Below are 19,338 nucleotides of genomic sequence, written 5' to 3'. Positions count from 1 at the left end.
CATGGTGGTTCTTGAAGCACTGACTCCAGCTGCAGTCCACTCTTTGTGAATCTCCCCCCACATTTTTGAATGGGTTTTGTTTCACAATCCTCTCCAGGGTGCGGTTATCCCTATTGCTTGTACACTTTTTTCTACCACATCTTTTCCTTCCCTTCACCTCTCTATTAATGTGCTTGGACACAGAGCTGTGAACAGCCAGACTCTTTAGCAATGACCTTCTGTGTCTTGCCCTCCTTGTGCAAGGTGTCAGTGGTCGTCTTTTGGACAGCTGTCAAGTCAGCAGTCTTCCCCATGATTGTGTAGCCTACAGAACTAGACTGAGAGACCATTTAAAGGCCTTTGCAGGTGTTTTGAGTTAATTAGCTGATTAGAGTGTGGCACCAGGTGTCTTCAATATTGAACCTTTTCACAATATTCTAATTCTCTGAGATCCTGATTTTGGGGTTTTCATTAGTTGTCAGTTATAATCATCAAAATTAAAAGGAATGAACACTTGAAATATATCAGTCTGTGTGGAATGAATGTATACATTATACAGGTTTCACTTTTTGAATGGAATTACTGAAATAAATCAACTTTTTGATGATATTCTAATTATATGACAAGCACCTGTACTTATTTTTATTGATGTTTTAAAAATGATCTATTTGTGATATTATATACTACTAAAACTACAACCTATAACAATAAACAAGTGTTATACCACATTTGGATGTCATTATTTCAGACATCAGACATAAATGTAGTTGCTTGATTGTTTATGCTGCAAGTGTAAAGAAAAGGCATTTATCATTTTTAATGTTTTATTTAAAAAAAAAAATGAAAATATTATCCAGAACAGGGAAAATATCTTTGTATTTTCTCTACCCTCCTGGGCATAAAAAGAAAACAATGTATAGATATTCATTCACACAGTGGAGGGAATTATTTGTGTAGCAGTTGGTGATATTACTTCTTACACCATGCTAGGATTAAACCTCTGTATTGTCCTGGTGGATCAGGATAACAGTTGAATATCTTCCAGAAACAGCAACTCAGTATCAAGACTCTGTGACCAAGTGCTGCACATTGCCACACTACAAACTGTCTGTATGCTGCCTGACTGAACTGTCTGTTACTCTTTCCTGGGTCTGGAAGGTCAGCCTTGCAAACACTGTAGTCTGGATGTTGCCACAGTCCTCAGATTCTGGTCTTTAAAGGAATATATAGTTGTTAGAACCCCAAATTGGAAAGATCGGTGTAATAGGATAGAACATTCATCAACATGATCAGATATTTTTATTGAACAGACTTCTGTGTCCATATTACACACCAGGTCAATGTACATGACACAGATGAGCTGATGGCTGATGCAGAGCTGTAGTTAGTTGTTGTAATCAGTAAACGATAATAAAAAAGTAATAACAATAGTGATGGATTACATTTATAAAGCACTTTATTTTTGACAGTCAAAGGGCTTAGGGGGAAACACCAGAGAAACTCTGAGACATGTACACTGGGAGATAATAGACTAATATTAAAATATATATGTATAGATATACCTGTTCATATGCTGTTGTTGGAGCTTGAAGCTCGACGCAGGTCCTAGAAGATGTGCTCCTTGGCTTGCACCTCGTCCCCCACGTCCTGCCTCTTCTTCCTCGGACCCTGGCAGCCCTCTCTCCTCTGCTTCACCTCGACCCCGGGCCTGTCCCGGTTTGTGTTTGGCTCTGGGGTGCAGTCCTCATCAGAGACAATAATGCTGTCACCATGGAAGCTCTAACATGCAAAACAACATACATGTTATGAGTCTAACATGAAATACACGTTCGTGTGGTGTAACTGATGGAAACGGGAAAATGTGTATCAGCCTGTTTTTAGCTTTGCCAAATGTTACCGCAGCTGTTAGCACAGCTACCTGTTGCTAACAGTTAGCTAGCCAGCTCGTTACTGATTAATACTCGGGCTGTGTCCGAAATCCCCTCTCATTCACTACTCCCTACCCTCTATGTATGGAGTTGTATGTAGAGCACTATATAGTGAGCTCACTCGCATTATTATAACAACACTTTCGGACACTACTCCGATCGTTATTTCGGCGCCGTTAATTACGTCATTGCCGTCGGACAATCAATTTTTTCTATCAGCGCAGTGCATGATGGTATATATGGCTTGGTTAGTGACCATCGGTTGTACACTACTTTTCAAAATGCATTCTGGGATACACTGAGTGGACTATATAGGGTATAATAATTCTCACTATATATTCGGACAGCACTACAAAATGGTGAGTAGTGGGAGATTTTGGACAAGGCCACTGTCCTCGTCCTCCTGCGGTGTCAGCAACGCGAGTTCACGTGTTTTGGGGGCGTGGCTTTGGAAGGAGCCCAGAAGGAAGGGGGTGGGAGTTTCTCTGATTCTTTCAAAATCCAGCAGTTTCTGGCTAGTTTCTCAAACTTATCTACCCTGTCTTTAAGAGGAAATAAGAATGCAAAGAAAACCGTAAGAAGATTAGAAATAGGGTGGATTCACTTCTGCGAAGAAGACAATACTATATACAGGTGCAAGCTAAAAAAGGGGGTGGTATGTCTGCTACATAGTATCCTAATGTGTCGTAGATACCATAATTCAAATCAATGATATTAGTGATGAGGAGTGGTTCATCATAAGTACACATTACATGAAAGCTGCGTGGTAGGCTACATTCTACTACAGACAGTGGCGAATTGTAGGCATACCAAATTTCAAATACAGAATTACTTTACAAGATGAAAACAACACGGGTTTGGATGCGAATCGTAGGAAAGGTGAGGCTGTCAAAGTAGAGTGACGGACAGAGGCCAATATAGCTCAATAGTACAATGAATTGTACATTAATAATGGGTGTGTTGCAATAAACCATAATGTCATCTCCAATTTCCTTAAAAGCAAGGTGCACTTGGACCTTGGCACATTGCTATTATTATGGCGGATGAATGGTACATTTTAAAAACTATCAATTGATTGATTGAATAGCAGACTCACAGCAAAGGGGGTGGGGGATATTGATCGAGGCGTGGACGTGATAAAAAACCCCGTCTCTGATCTTTATGGTTAGGCAGTGAAGTGTCTGAAATCCACTGCAGACTGGAGTCTGTTAACAGACAGACAGACGCTGTCTCCTCTATGAAACATCTGGATCCTCTCTCTCTCTCTCTTCAGAGTGGTTTCTTTTTTGTGTGTTATATTGCTGGACAAGTGTTTTCTTTAACGATTAACTTTCGTGATTAGTCATGCTGTGGTGCCTCGTGCATAAATGCGCACAGTGTCTCTCTAAAGAGCACCTATCCCAAAATAACAACAACAGCAAAAACATGAACTTTAGACCTGTTTTTTTGGTTAATAACGCAATTGCTTTCTGCTGCCTCAGATAGCAATGTGCTTAAAATACACCTGACCACACCTCAACTGTGACACTTGCGCTGCACTTTGCGCCTCGAGTGCAAGATAGGGCCCAATATATGTACATAGCAAACCTGTCATACTTGCCTGAACGATGTGCCGGAAACTGAGTTGCACGAGTGATTTGTCAATCCCCAGGAACAAGCCATCATCTTTCATTTCGCTGAAGAACTGTATCCAATATTCCATTCCCTCTTTATGCAGGACTCCCCACCAACTGTCGACTCTTTGATTTGAAGCACTGGCCCCAGCGATGTAGCTCTGATCACCATACCTATTGTCATTGTCATTACGGTGGAGGAATCTTGCATGTCTCGTAGGACAACATTCTCTGTTACCAGGTCCGTTCGGATGATCCGAGGACAACCACCAATCTGTTCCACAGCCTCTGCAACGTAACCTGCTATGACGTGTGGATCGCTGCTTGTGTATGCAGCTTTTAACCAGATGATTTTACACGAAAAGCCATCTATGCAACCATTGATACATATTCTGAAGGGCTTCAACTTATCGTATGAATCAACGTGCCAAATGTAGTTTGGTCCTTCAGCAAAATACCGTCTGCGGTGTAGTCTCCTGGCCCAGCGTATAGCTGAGGAGTTTGGATCCAGAGCTGCAAGGATCAAACGGACATCCTCCTTTTTGGCATTTATACCATTTTTAATGCACTTTCCACGCATCCACCTATAGCCATGTAGTCTTCCAGGTCCTTCCAGTTCCTGCTTGATGAAGTCCACAACTTCCCCAATGTCTGCATATTGTCTGCGTTTGAAGCCAAGCATCTTAAGCAGCCGAATTAAATGCCTTTTGCTAATGATGACATTGTGCTTCTCCGCGAGAGATTGCAGGATATCATTATAACTCATGCCAAGATGGAAATAAAATGAAATTAAATTGAAGTTATCCATATTTCAAGTCTGTAATTGGCTTGCAAAGCACCATGTTCAACCAGGTTGAGACAGGAGTCCTTGCATGGCCACAAAACAAGGACATTAAATTATTGCGTGGCCACAAATGATTAATTTGAGGCCTCAAAATAGTAATTTGTGATCAGGAATTATTAATTTGAGGCCACAAATGAATATATTTTTCATCGAAGTCACCAGGGGGGCTCCGTACTTTTTACTGACATCAGTTAAAAAACACTTTCAGTAAACACCTTAGTAAACACTTTCCTAATGAGTTTATGATCTTAATCGTCAGTTTCAAGTCCTTTTCTAATCAGTATGATATTCATTTCGTGAATTTTGGTCCCATTTAAAGGAAAATAGCCGATAAAGCAGAGTATACTTTAAGGTGGGGCTACCTTATGGGTACTCAAGCTGAACAGCATTCGTTTTCAGCATGGTAAAGCATGACAAAAGTCACCATTCTCAGGATTGTATAAATGTACATAAGAAAAAAATGTATGTACAAGTGATTGGATACCTGTAAGATCTGGTAAATGTGGCACAGTTTATGTTAAGTTAATTTTGGAGCCATGTTTCAGTCAATGCTTAAAGTAATGCTACAGCTTTACTCGAATACTCAAACCATGTGCAGCAAACTGGAGAGAGTGCATTTACGGCAGGATTAACAGAAGCCCATTCCGGCCAAAGTGTTACCATGGAGCTATCTAGCTTGGTTCACAAGGTGCATCCGTAATTCACGTTAATTGTGATTTTAAACAGGATGCTTATTTTGGCTATGGAAAAACAGGAACAGGAAAAAATTTACAGCTGAATCCTTATAAGTTTTTTCAATGGTGGTGGTTAAATTTGCATTTGAGTGCAGTAGATAGAAGTCACTCTAACTTGATTGACAGGTCACCATGGTATCTACTTGTCACTCACAAGGTAGCCTAACAGGCATTCTATCACTTGTATTCTTATATAAGTTTATACAAACCTGAGAATGATGCCTTTTTGGCGCTTTTCCATTACCAGTACCAGCTCAACTCGCCTTGATTCGACTCTACTTGACTTGGTTTAACTGTAAAATATAAAACTTTCCAAACCAAACAAAGTCGAGGCGAGTGTTGAGAATTATTTTAGAGCATTATAGCCTAAATAGTTATCATTAATTACTAGAGCAATGGTGGTCTGCATTGGCATCATTTAAAGTATTATTTTAGAGCGTAAAGTTAGGATTACAGTGTCAAAACTCTATAGCTATTGTCATCATTTAGAGTGTTATTTCACAGTGTAAAGTTAAGATCACAACGTTGAAACATACAAAACATACATAAACATAGTCCATCACAGTAGGGATGTCCTGTCTTTAGCACACAACACAAAAGACACCAGCTTATTCCACAAAGTGAGGTTCTTGGTGAAAGTAGTATGATCAGGAGAGGGCAGGTCATCATTTTTGATCATTTTAGTATCCTTAATTAGTAGTAATCATTAATCACTCATAATTCATCATTTTTAATCAATCATTTTATTATTTTTAATCAGTATTAATAAGTAATCATTCTTAATTCATAATTTTTCATTTCATTTCAATATCATTGCTTAATTAGCATTAATCATTAATCATTATTAGGCAGTTTATTAATTATCCTTACTTACTTCTTAATCTTTGAACATTACCGAGATGTGTCTTGTTTTTACTTAGAAGTGCTGTACTGTAGTTATGAATGCAGTAACAAGCTCACTGTGGTTAAGATCCCTGAGTGGGAGCATTGACTGCAGACACTGAAACTATGCACGCCTTGTTCAACTGTCGATTTATGACAGCAGGAGAGGCTGCAGGTGTTCAAAATCTGCTGTGACAAGTGCATGCCTTGGTCACAGCAGACCAAACAGACGATCTACTGTTGTGATTACATGAGGAACTGCTGATGTGTTAATCTGCTAATATTAAGACTACATGCTTAAGTACTGAATAAGGGCTTTGATTGTCAACTTCCAACCTCTAGTTATTATAGCCTGTGTGAGCTTTGACTGAATTTGCTTATAGCCTGTGTGAACTTTAAGTGAACTTGCTGAGGGAATTTTTGCTTTGCAGAAAAGCGTCAGACGCTTGGCAGAAAAGCGACAGAGGCTTGCTAAAATCACGTCAGATAGGATGACCAAAAAACCATCAGATGCTTGATAAAAACACAACAGAAGGGTAATAAGCAAGTAGAGAACAGCCAGCATAACATCAAGATTGCTGTAGGAAACCGAGCATTAATGAAAAATGAAACTTTACTTATGTCATTCTTATATTAATTGTTTAAAAAATATAATTGTGTGTCAAATTAAGCATGTGTAACCTTTAAAAAATACAGTTAAACTGAAGTTGTAATGTAAATGATGAACTTCTTATCCAGTAGTATAAAGATGTAGAAAGTTAACAATACAGTAATAAATGACAGCTGGAGAACAGTGTTAATTGGTAAAAACAACACAACAACAGAGGAAAAGAAGTTCATCATGAGGAAAGGAGGGGGCAAACCAGCCCAGAGGGGGATATATAAGGCTGTCTGCAGACCATAGGTTTGACTTCATCCTCTGACCTGCAGGGATGTTGTATGGGTTTGTTTGTCCTGTTTTGGAATAAACTCTTTTGCACCGACTCTTGACCGTCTCCAGAGAAGTTTTTGATTGCAGATTTATTGACAATAATAGAAAGCTAATGGAGTATTTTTTGACAAAGTTTATAAAGCTGGTGAAGGTGGGGACCAGGCTTAACTGGCCCAGCCTGGTCGCACATCTGACCCAACACGAAGTAAGGCGAGTCAAGCCGAGTCTAACTGGTACTATGCAGTGGAAAAGGGGCTTTTGTCATGCTTCACCATGCTGCAAAAAGTGATGGTGTTGAATAACCATAAGGTAGTCCCACCCTAAAGCTGATGATACACGGGGCAACTTTTTGAGCAATGTTGCTCGGCAATCTTGCTAGTGCAAGTCCGATGATGTTTTGAACGGATAGTAGATGGGCGGGGCGGCTGGCAGAGTGGTGGGGGAAGGAGATTACAGTAGTAATCTTTACTCATGACCATTGACGGCAATGTTGCCCTGCATGATTGCTCTAAAAGTTGCTGTGTGTATCATCAGCTTAAAGCATAACCTGCTTTATCGGGTATTTTCCTCTAAATAGGACCACAAATTTATTAAATGAACATCATGCTGTATTGAAAAGGACTTGAAACTAACTATTGAGATCGTGTTTACTGAGGTAATAAATCAGCTTGGAAGCTTATTTTGCCATTATTACTGATGGAACCAGGCTTTTTTTAGAATGCAGGCTTGATCTGCACTCAATTGCTCTTCCTGAAGGACCTTTAACTGTCTGTGACCTTGAAACTGAGGCTGCATCCGAAAAGTCAAAAAAACCTCCTTTCCTAACCACCATTCCTTGACCTCAATGGTTACTGATGTGACCTGCCATGATAAAACTACAATGTTCTGAAGATTGTCGTGTAAAAATGCAAGACTTGGGCCAGATAAGAAAGCTTGCACCTGAATCTGGGAAATTCCCTGACTGCCTGCTCCTCCTCTCTGTTTCCTTTGCATGCACTCCGCTTGATCATGCCATTTCATCCATAACCTAACTTTTGTGGAATAAACTGGTGTTGTTTGTGCTCCGTGCTAGAAACAGGACATTCTTACTGTGATGGACTATATTGATCTAATACAATTTTCACAAAATCTGCTTCTATATTTTCCTTTGCAGGTGTTTTTGATGCTGCCTCACTGTGCTCCCTCCCTTTTCTCGCAAAGCACATGAACTTGCTCACACACACACACACACGTGCTACTGCTGAGCCTGGGCAGTTAGATACAGAAAGCAGCACACACACTCAGAGCTGTAGAGTTTTAACACTGTGATCCTAACTTTACACTATAAAATAACACTTTAAATGATGACAGTGTAGACCACCATTGCTCTAGTAATTAATGATAACAATTTAGGCTATAATGCTCCAAAATAATTCACAACACTCCCTCCTCTGAGGCTGTAAAGCCTCACACTTTATACACCAACACTGTGACCACTGAAAATAGTTGGCCTATTGTATTTGGCATATGAAACCTATTTCTCAGACTTGCAGACCTTCAAGAAAATACCGAAATTATTGTTTACACGTTGTGAAATAATCAATAATCATGCGGTGGGCTTTTTTGTTGCTAACACATTTGAGCAAGTTATAATGACAAGGATTTCCATTACTCCTCTCTCCTTATTACCCTTTAAATGAGTTTCCCTTTAAATGAGCTTAACATATTAAACTACCTATATGTGCTATAATATAGTGAGATATACCTTGTAAATGGTTTACACTCGTGAAACAAAATATCTTTATGCAGTGAGCTGTTCTTTCGTTATATACTTTAGCAAGCTAACAACTATAACACCTAATGTGTTGAAAGGCACACATTATGTATCAAAACAATCACAGGGTGCACAGTGAACTTTCTGTGTAACAATACAGTAACCAGACATTACAGTGTTTCAACAATCATTCATGTGACACTTCAGAATGGTGCAAAATGTCCGATAAACATGTATGATGTCCATTTTGAAAGTTTAGTCCGTGGTACTGTGGAACTCTTTTTGGCACTCAGGTTTCTTGGGGAACAGACTGGGTACCGATTTGAGGGCGCTCAGTCGTTTGTAGTTTCAGTCTTCTTCTTCCCTTTGCTGCTTCACTTGGACTCATAGCTGGTGATTGTCAAAGTTGTCTCTGTGGTGGTGCAGGTCACGCTTGATCTTGCCTGCTGCTGCGTCTGCCTCACGAGGCCTCATAGGAGAGTGGCCTCCTCTGGTCTTTGACTGGCTGTGAAGGATTATTTACCTTGCTTGCAACTGTATCTTACTATTACCAATAAGTGAGCTTTATCCTACTGTTTGTAGTTTGGAGACTTTAACTATTGTCTCTATCTGTTTGAAAAATATCAATCTTTTTCAACATGAGTTTGCTTCCTAGATATTATATTTGCTTGCAATTTAACCCTTCTAACCTCCTGTTTATCTGTGTATTGAATTACATTGCTATTGGACGTTCAAATAGCAAATCTTGAAATAAAACTCAATTGTTCGTTAGGACACTAAAATTCTTCCATACTTCAAACTAAGAAAACATAGATTAACACAGATGTTCAACAAAAACAGAAAGAAAACATAAATTAACTCAGGTGTTCAGCATCACACATGTGTCTCAGGTTATCATTACAGTTGCTTGGTTGTTCCTGTGGAATACATGACAAAGGTCAGTCATGATTTAAGACTAACAATCATCAAATTTAAGCTTGCAGTAGCAATGTGCTGCTGAAATTGCTTTATAAAAGCTTCAATGAGGCTTCTCCTTTCGGCCTCCTTAAAATCAAGCCTGAAAGGTTGCCTGTCATTGTATTTGCTACACCGAGGAGTTCTGCGCTGGCTGTTCCTCTGCACAAATCCAGAGCAGACAGTGATCTCTAACAGTTATAATATAAAATAATCCCACTAGATTCCCTTTTCCTATAACGCTGTTTAAAAACACAAGGAATGCTTGATGTTCTGATCCCTTTTTGCTGAAATTCAGTAACAGGTGGCTGCTGGAGGAGAGCAGGACACCAAAGTTATTAACTCAGTATATTTGTGTTAATTAATACATTATTAATGCCATATCTTGCTATTTTATAGATCCTGAGCTAATCTTATTCTTATTCTTATTCCTAGTCTTTTTTGTGAAGACATCAGTCCCTATTTTCTTTTTTCTTCCCCTATCTTTCTATTTTTTCTTCTCCTACAAATTATCAACACTCCTACTCCCAAACTCTTGTGAGGTCAGTCTTCAAACAGTTCTTTTTCAGCAGATGATGCAGTTTTCAAGGCCTCTTCTAATGTTGATCATGGTGAGACAGAGAGCTCTTCCTTGGTGATGTTTCTGTCAGCACTCGGTCACATGTGAGAGCATTTTGGCTGAAGTTGATTTTCACTGTAAAGCCTTCTTGACCTTTTAAACTTTGTGCTGTTAGGTTCGCAGTCTTTAAGGTGGTGTTGTCCTCTTTGTGATTCGACTGTAGATGGTAGATGTGGTCTGACTCGCTATGTCCTCAGCGTTGGGAAGATGCTGACGTCAGTGGAGGTGGGCTTGGGCCTGTGATGCATCAGGTTGGAACGCCTCTCTGTGGAACGCCTCCTGTATCACTGCTCGTTTGTGGCCCTCCCTCTCTTTCTCACAGACAGATTCTGCTGTGTCCATTTTGAAGCTGCTCTCTCGCCTTCTTCATGAAACTTCAGAGCTGCCATCTTGTCCATTGTAGCTCTGTCTCGCTGTCGTCATGTCTCATGGTTTGTTGTGCTCTGCAGGTGCCTTGGTCTGTAGGCAGACTGTTGTCTTTCTGCCATCTGTTTTAACTTTTCACTTTGTTTGGGAGTTGTTATTCTTTCTATTCATATCTAGCTCTCGTCTCCTCCCTATCTAATATAGCCTCTCTTTTTCCATCTCTCCTTTATATCTGAACTCAACCCTTTAAAGACCCTAATTCTTTTTTCTTCTTCTTCTGCCTGTACTGGCCCTTAAATGCACTTACTTATATCTTTCTTCCACTTGCTGTATACGTTTCTTCATCTGGGGGAATATCTATTTAGACCTTATCTAACAGGATGGGGTCTTTCATTATTCTGTCTCTGTGACTACTTTTCCCTCACTACAGGCTATATCGTATGTCAATATTATCTACCTGTTGGTCAAACTGTTTCTCCCTATTTCCCCTTTATTCTGAGCTTTCTCTATCTCTTATCTGACGTCTTTTATTTTATCTTTAACTACTTAGTTGTGCTGTTACCACATATGTTGCTGCCACAGCTCCCTCCTTTGACCACCTTTGCAGTTAATTTTTCTTTTTTCTGCTCTTTACCATTTAATTTCACCTGCTGTGTGCCTCCCAGGACAGCCATCGCACACTCACTGCGAGCAAACACTTACTCTCTGGAAACTTTAGAATTTGGACGGCCTTCATGCCTTGAAAAAGAAAAAGACAGTTAATTGTCAAGCCACACAACCAAGAAACTAGAATGAAACAATTCATTGAAAGAAACTCAGGCAGCTCCCCTTGTTTTTATATCAAAGAGCTATTCAACTGAAAAATCATCAAAGCAGAGTTTACTAAAAATAACTAACTTCAGTGAAACTAACAACTATTAAAATATCAAATTCATTTTCTCACATCTAATACAAAATTGATGGCTCTCAATCCCTTCTCTAACTTAAATCCTTCATAGATAATACCTCACATTGCTGCCTATCAATCTGTACTTCTATGTTTCAATAAATTTGCAAACTTTATCAGATGTCATCATTTTTCTAGTTTTGTTCCTTCTCCTCGACCAAAAAGTGTCTTCAGCCTGTTATTCTGAACTGAATTTCCTTTATTATCATAATACTTCAGTAGGCTGTTTCAACTGCACTTTTCTTTTCTGTATCCAGCAGTCATTGCCGTTCTTTTACTAATCTGCTTACTGTCAAGCTGTTATTGGTTCAAAAAACTTTTATAACTTCTGTTATTATTAACTCATGAGTAACTTGCTATAACGTGCTGTTGTTATCCTAGAAAGGTGCAACAGATCACAAAACTCTCATAACTTTTGGTTTAGGGCTGAACTGCTCTCTTTTTCTCTCTCTCAGCCTGCTGTCCTCCCCCACATGGACACACTCACTCACACTCACACTCACACAGACACAGCTGCACCTCAGCTCCTGCTCTGTGCCTCTCTGTTGGCGTGAGCAAACTCCTTTTTTTCTCTTTTCTCTTCCAGTCTCCATTATTCGGGCGTGGACTGCCACTTCAGAACTTTATTTTGCACATAGCTTTATCACAATTCAATCTGAGACTGCATCAAAGCCGTCTTTTACACCATACTAGTCCACATTAACTATTTCATCAATATATATTCATATATCTATTACTTTATAACTCCTTCCATCAACTTCTTATACTTTTTATATCACCATATAAACTCTATTCATCTGTTATCCTTAAGCTTTATGTTAGTTTAACATTAGATCAGTTATTCAACTGTCATTATTTTATACTTTTTATCTAATGGTCTTAAACATGAGGCTTCAAGACTCAAACTATTAGTATTATTATTTTAGGCCTTGGTAACATTTATGTGCACTTTTTCTTAACACACAGCTATCGACTATATTTTCAGCAGTATTTACATGCACGTACGTCTCTGATTCTGATCTCCTGCCGGCCCCGGACTTAATTTACATTACCTAGGTTTTCAAATGGACTTCTGATGCACTTCCTCAACACAGACTTAATTTACACTACCTAGATTTATTTTCAAATTGACTGGTCTGATGCACTTCCTCAACACAGACTTAATTTACACTACCTAGGTTTTCTTCCAAATTGGCTGGTCTGATGCACTTCCTCAACACAGACCCAGTTTACACACAAATAGCCTCTCAATCCACTTCCTCGACACGAGGGCTTAGACAGAAATGATACACTTCCTCAACACAGACCCTGTTTACACACAAATAGCCTATCAATCCACTTCCTCGACATGAGGGCTTAGACAGAAATGATACACTTCCTCAACACAAAATCTGTCTTTACAAATCTTTACTCAATCCACTTCCTCAACATGAGAGCATAAACTTCTTTGGGCACGCTTTATTCTCCTATCCTGCCGCCGTCCTATTTTAGGCTCCTAGCGGTAACGTGCTGCAATACATCTGCCCGTGCAGTCCGGACCTACCATCGAAGAGCCCCAACACTCAGTTGAAATCCTGCAAAATAAGTTAGCGGTAGCCACAGAATGACTGTCTTATTAGCCAACTTGCCCATTTCAGCCCTGACCTAGTAAGTGAAGCACCCCAGCACTCAGCTGTGATTCTGCAATCTCCAAGTCAGCGGTATCCTCAAGCGCTTAAATCCTTATCTCTTCATCAGCTCACTTCGCCTATGCAGTCCTGTTCTGATGATCGAAGCCCCCCGACACTCAGTCGAAGCGCTGCGATCCCAAAACAGCAGTATCCACGATAATGGCTGGAAAACTCTTGTCTTATTTACAAATCTCATTTACATACTTATTTACACTAAACAATTTGCCAACAATTAAACATAAAAAGTGCATCTAATCTACCAGCTTTGCAAGCACTTTGACACACTGCTTTTTTGCCTGCATTTAGATTTGCACCCATCTCTGACACATCAGCGGTTCTCAATCCGTATGTGCTTTGTCTTTTTTAGTAAATTTAGTTCATTTTTAGTGAATTCAGTTACATTTTTAACAATTTTCCTTAATTTTTGTACTTTAACTAGGTTCTAGAGTGAGGAAGCTTTCAGAAACTTCACCTGGGCGGAGAATCCTGTACTCAGACACACTATTATGCAGAAATTTTAGAAAAAGGTTTTCTGCTTACCTTTTTAAGTGCGCACATGTGTCTCTGAGATACAGTCTGTCCATCCTTGGTCAAGGTCATCCTGCCCCTGTTCAACTCTCCTGGCTGGCTCGCCAAGTAATGTCGTGTAAAAATTCAAGACTTGGGCCAGATAAGAAAGCTTGAACTTTTACCAACATTTTTATTATCAACAAAAACAGACACCAATTAGAATACAAAAGTTCCACCGGAGTGTGTCAGAGATCGGTACAAAATAGAGCCCCATTCTGTTACCAGAACAGAGACCCGGGTCGACATGAAAACCATGTAACGACTGACTTTCACCTCCTTTTGGACCTCCTTTTATAGCTCTGTTTCTTGGCTTCATATCATCTCTTGGCTCTCTTTCCTACTGCACATGGGTCTGGAAAATTCCCTGACTGCCTGCTCCTCCTCTCTGTGTCTTTTGCATGCACTCTGCTTGATCCTGCCATTTCATCCATAACCTGACTTTTGTGGAATAAACTGGTGTTGTTTGTGCTCTGTGCTAGAAACAGGACATTCTTACTGTGATGGACTATATGTTTTGTAATACAATTTGCACAAAATCTGCTTCTATATTTTCCTTTACAAGGTATTTTTGATGCTGCCTCACTGTGCTCCCTCCCTTTTCTCCCAGAGCACATGAGCTTGCTCACACACACACATGTGCTACTGCTGTGCCTGGGCAGTTAGATACAGAAAGGAGCACATACACTCAGAGCTGTTGAGTTTTAACACTGTTATCCTAGCTTTACACTATAAAATTACTCTTTAAATGATGACAATGTAGACCACCATTGCTCTAGTAATTAACTATAACAATTTAGGCTATAATGCTCCAAAATAATTCACAACATCAGCTTACATCGGCTGAAAGGTGGGGTATACCCTGAACAGGTCGCCAGTCCATCGCAGGCCCACACATAGACAAATAACCACTCACATCCACACAATTTTTTTGGAGACACCAATTAACCTAGCCTGCATGTCTTTGGAGGGTGGGAGGAAGCTGGAGCAGCCGGAGAGAACCCACCCAGACACAGGGAGAACATGCAAACTCCACGCAGAAAGGCCGGGGTAGTTGATTTGGTTACTGTGTGAATTGTGCTGCACCACGAAACATCCAAAGTTAAAGATTAACAAACATTGTTTGTAGTATAGCCTTTTATTAGTTGTTAATACAAGAGCACGCTGTAAACTGTTTAAAGTCAATATCCAGCCACTAAAAGAAGTAAATTTCTTTTCAACCAAAAGCAGAAGTTCATTTCAAGGCCATGAGTGACAGACTCAGCTAAACAGAGGTAACAACCAGTTCTCTTAAGAGGGTGTTTGAATGTTCGCTGTTTGAATAACTGCGGCACTTCTCGTCTATAGGTCAGATAGAACTCAACAGAAGGACCTGAACGATGGCCGAGGGGGAAGTCAACTATGCCTCAGTTATATTCAAAACTAACAAGCTTTTCCCACCTGAAGGTATGTTTAGTTTTAAAATTTTATTTTGTCTGTCTTTGTTCAAACATTTCTACGGATGGTGCTTAGGGTGATGAGGCAGCATCATGTCATCCAGGATCTGTATGTGATCATCCTCATGTGCAGTGGTGATTTCTTGCACTGTAAAAGTAGAAAATGAGAGAAGAGTTGCCTTAAACAAGTCACTAAACCTAACCCAAGACTCTCAACAAGCGAGCAAAGGAAAGCCTGCACATCCAGCCCACATCTGAAGCAGCTGGAGGCCTCGTTAGTAAAATACCACGGTGAAGTTAGTTTTAGGTTGGATATTCGACAGACATTCACTCAGGATCCAGTTGTGTCTTCTTAATCAGTTTCACAGTGTTGGCAGAATTTGAGTCCTTTTACTAACTGGACTGGTCCATTTCAGTTATTTGCCAATTATGGTCAATAAATATTATAAATATTAGTAAATGTCATACAGAATACAGTTCAGGGAAAAACACTGAATAACTTTTCATCCTAAAGGAAGATACTGGAACAAAAGCAAACATCACCGGGTTTTTATTTTTATTGTAATTAAAAATTTAAAATGTGAGAACTTTGCAGTTATTAACCACGAAATTGTGTTCTTCAACCTTTCAGCTAAAAAGGAGGAGGAAACTGTGTACAATGAAGTCAAGGTGCGAAGGGAAACAACTGAAAAGACTGCTGACACAAATAGTAAGTTGTAAGAAAAAAAAAAATTTACACAACATTTAGTATTACTGCAGCTGAGAATATTTCTAATAATTAGTGCTAAAATGCTACCTCTCCTTTACCGTTATTACAACCATTAAAAGGGAACTAAAAGGGGAGTCATGAGGAGTACTGCTGAGCCTGTGAAAACAGTAGGAGCTTTGTTAATAACCTTCCGTTTTAACTTGGATGCTGCAAATTTCAAACAAAACCTTCTAAACTGGGGGTGTGAAGATTAAAAAGATGTCACCCTGTCCCAAACCGGGAAATCAGTGTTCCACAGTAATTAACGAGATCGTGGCAGCCCGCCATAGTCTAATTCGCTCCGCCATAGTTTCAAAATGAGCCAAAAATATTTTTTACACATCTCATTATGACATTTCAGACAACTAACGTCTTTTGTGCCACTGCTCTGCGCTACTGTAAGCTCGCACGCTTTGGCATTCGACTCGAGACAACCACTTTTCTAAGGTAACTATGGTAACGTTAACGGCCTGTTTCTGTCACTCGTTTGTGAGAAGGCGATTAAGCTAGCCGCGCCTACATTTGGAGTGCACATGTATGAAAGCCTTTAAGGTAAATCCACTGAAACGGACCAGAGCGAGCTGACAGGCAGGTCAGCAACTTTATCCTGTCAGTTTGTCTCTTTACAAAGACAAGTGTTGCAGTATGAGAGTCCTACCTGAAGAGAGGCTGTGAAGTCTTCATGTTACGCCGTACAAGACCCACATACAACATTATTTATCAAATTGCATCAGACTTGATGAATTTAGCGTGAGGATAGCGCGGTTTTCAAATAAGGTGTCTATACAGGATGGAAATAAAATTAATTATATTAAATTCACTGAAAGCATAAAACATATTAAATGTGTCCATTAAAAGAAAAAAAAACAACAACAATAAAATGTTATGGAAATGACTTATTCTATTTTCTGTTCTTTCATTTAGGGTTTTTGGAAAATCATTAAATTAATTTGTTGACTTTTGTTGCTGTTTCATCACCATTTATAGCTCTACAATGGGTTTATGATCAAATTATTTTATTAGAGCATAACATTGTTTACAAGCGTACAAAGTTCTTCATAGATAGCCTCTTAATTTTGCACCAAATTAATGTATTTAACTTTAAATACTCTTGGAAACACTGGAAGTGCTAGTGAAAAGATGCTACATTGAATTTTCTGTATTTCCCCAAGACTAGTGTTAGAGGAGTGCTTCTACTGCCATCAGACACAAAGCTGATGGCTCATTGCAATGAGGACTTCTACTGGGCCCCTGTACAGCAGAGCCCTGTAAATAGAGAGTCGCGTCAGCAGGGGTCCAATATGCATGATAGTTCCCGGAAGTCCTAGGTGGGAAATTGAAAATGAGAAAGAGACACGACAAAAAATAAGTGATTGTTGGTAATTTATACAATAAATGCGTTTATTTACCTTTCTAGCATTCCTTTTTGTAATCCCATGGTGCCAGGTTAATTGATCATCATGTTAAGTGGTTTGTGTCTGAACTGTCTTACAATAGTCTACAGCACGGTTTATTGTGCTGGGTGGAGATGCAGCTGCAGTCGGTCAGAAAAATTAGTATGAATGTTTGGTTTCCCAGCAGACATGGAGAGGAGGAAAAAATGATTGACTCAGGTCAACAGGAGCAACTTTACAATTACTAAAGAGGCTAACAACAAAAAATATGTGAGGTACTTTTTCCACAAAGAAAGAACACATCACTGGCTTAATGTTTGGTTTATTAAAAACATCACTGCAGACAATCTTCAGGCTCCACTGAACCCCCTGTGATTCTTGTGCTGAGAGAGGGAGAACAAGAGAAAGGGTTAGACAAACCTACACATCTGTAAAGATTCATGTCATGGTTTCCAAGAAAATTATTGTATTATTTATTATTAATTACTGATGGTGACATGGACTTAGTTTCACATTTGAGGGAGGGCTGTCTGTATTATGTAAGGATCTATCAGTATACAACAAACTAACAGAATGGAGAGTTATTAGATGAGGAGCCGACCATCAAAACTATGAAGTTACTCTTTAAGGCACTTTTTCATGTAGTGGTCAATTTTGAGACTTTGGTCTATTTTGCTTCCATGTCTTCTTTTACTGTAATGGAAATAAAACTTCAAGAATACACCTTTAGATGGTGTTGGTTTTAAGCTTACTAACCTCTATTTGCATCTGTAGATTTATTCTATATTACCCAAAACAAGCTAATCTGCATATTTACAAAGCACATTTCAGAGGAAAATACTCTTAATGTAAGTCATTAACTGGGGAAGTTCTGTGGTGATATGCTTTAGTTATTTTCTTTATCACATTCGTTTTTCTATAGCATTTTTCTATTGCGGCTCCGCTGCGCTGCTAGCATTTGATGCTAACTTCTGGGAACTAATCAGACGCTTCATGATCCGCCCTCCATTGCTGTGAAAAACTGGTCCATTGGAGTGAACGGAGATGACGCGACTCTCTCTTTAAAGGGCTCTGCTGTACAGTGGGAACTTTTTTCACATTTTAATTGTTACGGAAAAACAGCAAGGGAAACCAAAATACAGCAGACAGGCTGCCAGCAGCTTTCACACCTGTAGTTCAGTTCATCTAGTCTGGACTGCCTCCCCTTATGATATTGAATGATTATTGTGAATGATTAATTCTGATTAATTCTGATTAATTAATAAAAGAAAATAAATAATGCTTTCTCTGTGGTGGCAGTTTATCTTCAACAGCTAGCACCTCATTGTGTTTTATAACCTTTCAGCTAAAAAGGAGGATCAAACTGTGTACGATAATGTAAGGAGCAAAGCGAAACAAGCAAACAGACTGCTGACATAAATATAATAATAATAATAATCTTTATTTGTAGAGCACTTTTCAAAAACAAGTTACAAATTGCTTTAACAAGTGTAAAGACAATAATACCCAAAAAACAATAATACAAAAACAATACAAGATAAAGAAAAGAAAAGACTAAAATACACGTTTAAGATAAATATAAAATTAGTAAAACAGAATAAAATAAAAGGGATAAAATAAAGTCAAAGATCGGGAAAGGCTCTCCTATAAAAGTATGTTTTAAGAAGGGACTTAAAAGAGTTCACTGACTCAGCCGACCTGGTTTCCTCGGGCAGGCTGTTCCAGAGCCTCGGGGCCCTGACAGCAAACGCTCTGTCCCCTTTAGTTTTCAGTCGAGAGTCTGGAACAGACAACAGACCTCTGCCCGAGGATCTCAAGGTACGTGCTGGTGTGTATGGGACTAAAAGTTCAGAAATATAACAAGGCGAGAGGCCATGAAGAGCTTTAAAAGTGATCAATAGAATTTTAAAGTCAATTCTAAAACATACTGGGAGCCAGTGTAATGAAGCTAAAATAGGAGTAATGTGGTCATAT

The 19,338-nt window shown here is 39.3% G+C and overlaps 1 protein-coding gene and 1 long non-coding RNA gene across 2 annotated transcripts in view; both read left to right on the top strand.

The window, feature by feature from the left end:
- The window catches only part of lpxn (leupaxin), a 665,334-nt gene that overhangs the window by 530,727 nt on the left and 115,269 nt on the right, over nucleotides 1–19,338 (top strand). The gene's annotated exons all lie outside the window — the stretch shown is intronic.
- Nucleotides 10,568–15,950, top strand: LOC123970809. The gene is made up of 3 exons (XR_006825054.1): nucleotides 10,568–10,686; nucleotides 15,134–15,232; nucleotides 15,854–15,950. It is a non-coding gene; the product is annotated as an uncharacterized LOC123970809 (long non-coding RNA).

This window comes from Micropterus dolomieu, linkage group LG05 (genome assembly GCF_021292245.1).
Source record: "Micropterus dolomieu isolate WLL.071019.BEF.003 ecotype Adirondacks linkage group LG05, ASM2129224v1, whole genome shotgun sequence".
Lineage (NCBI taxonomy): Eukaryota > Metazoa > Chordata > Actinopteri > Centrarchiformes > Centrarchidae > Micropterus > Micropterus dolomieu.
The sequence above is the reverse complement of the archived record's forward strand: the minus strand, read 5'-3'. Positions and strand labels throughout refer to the sequence as shown.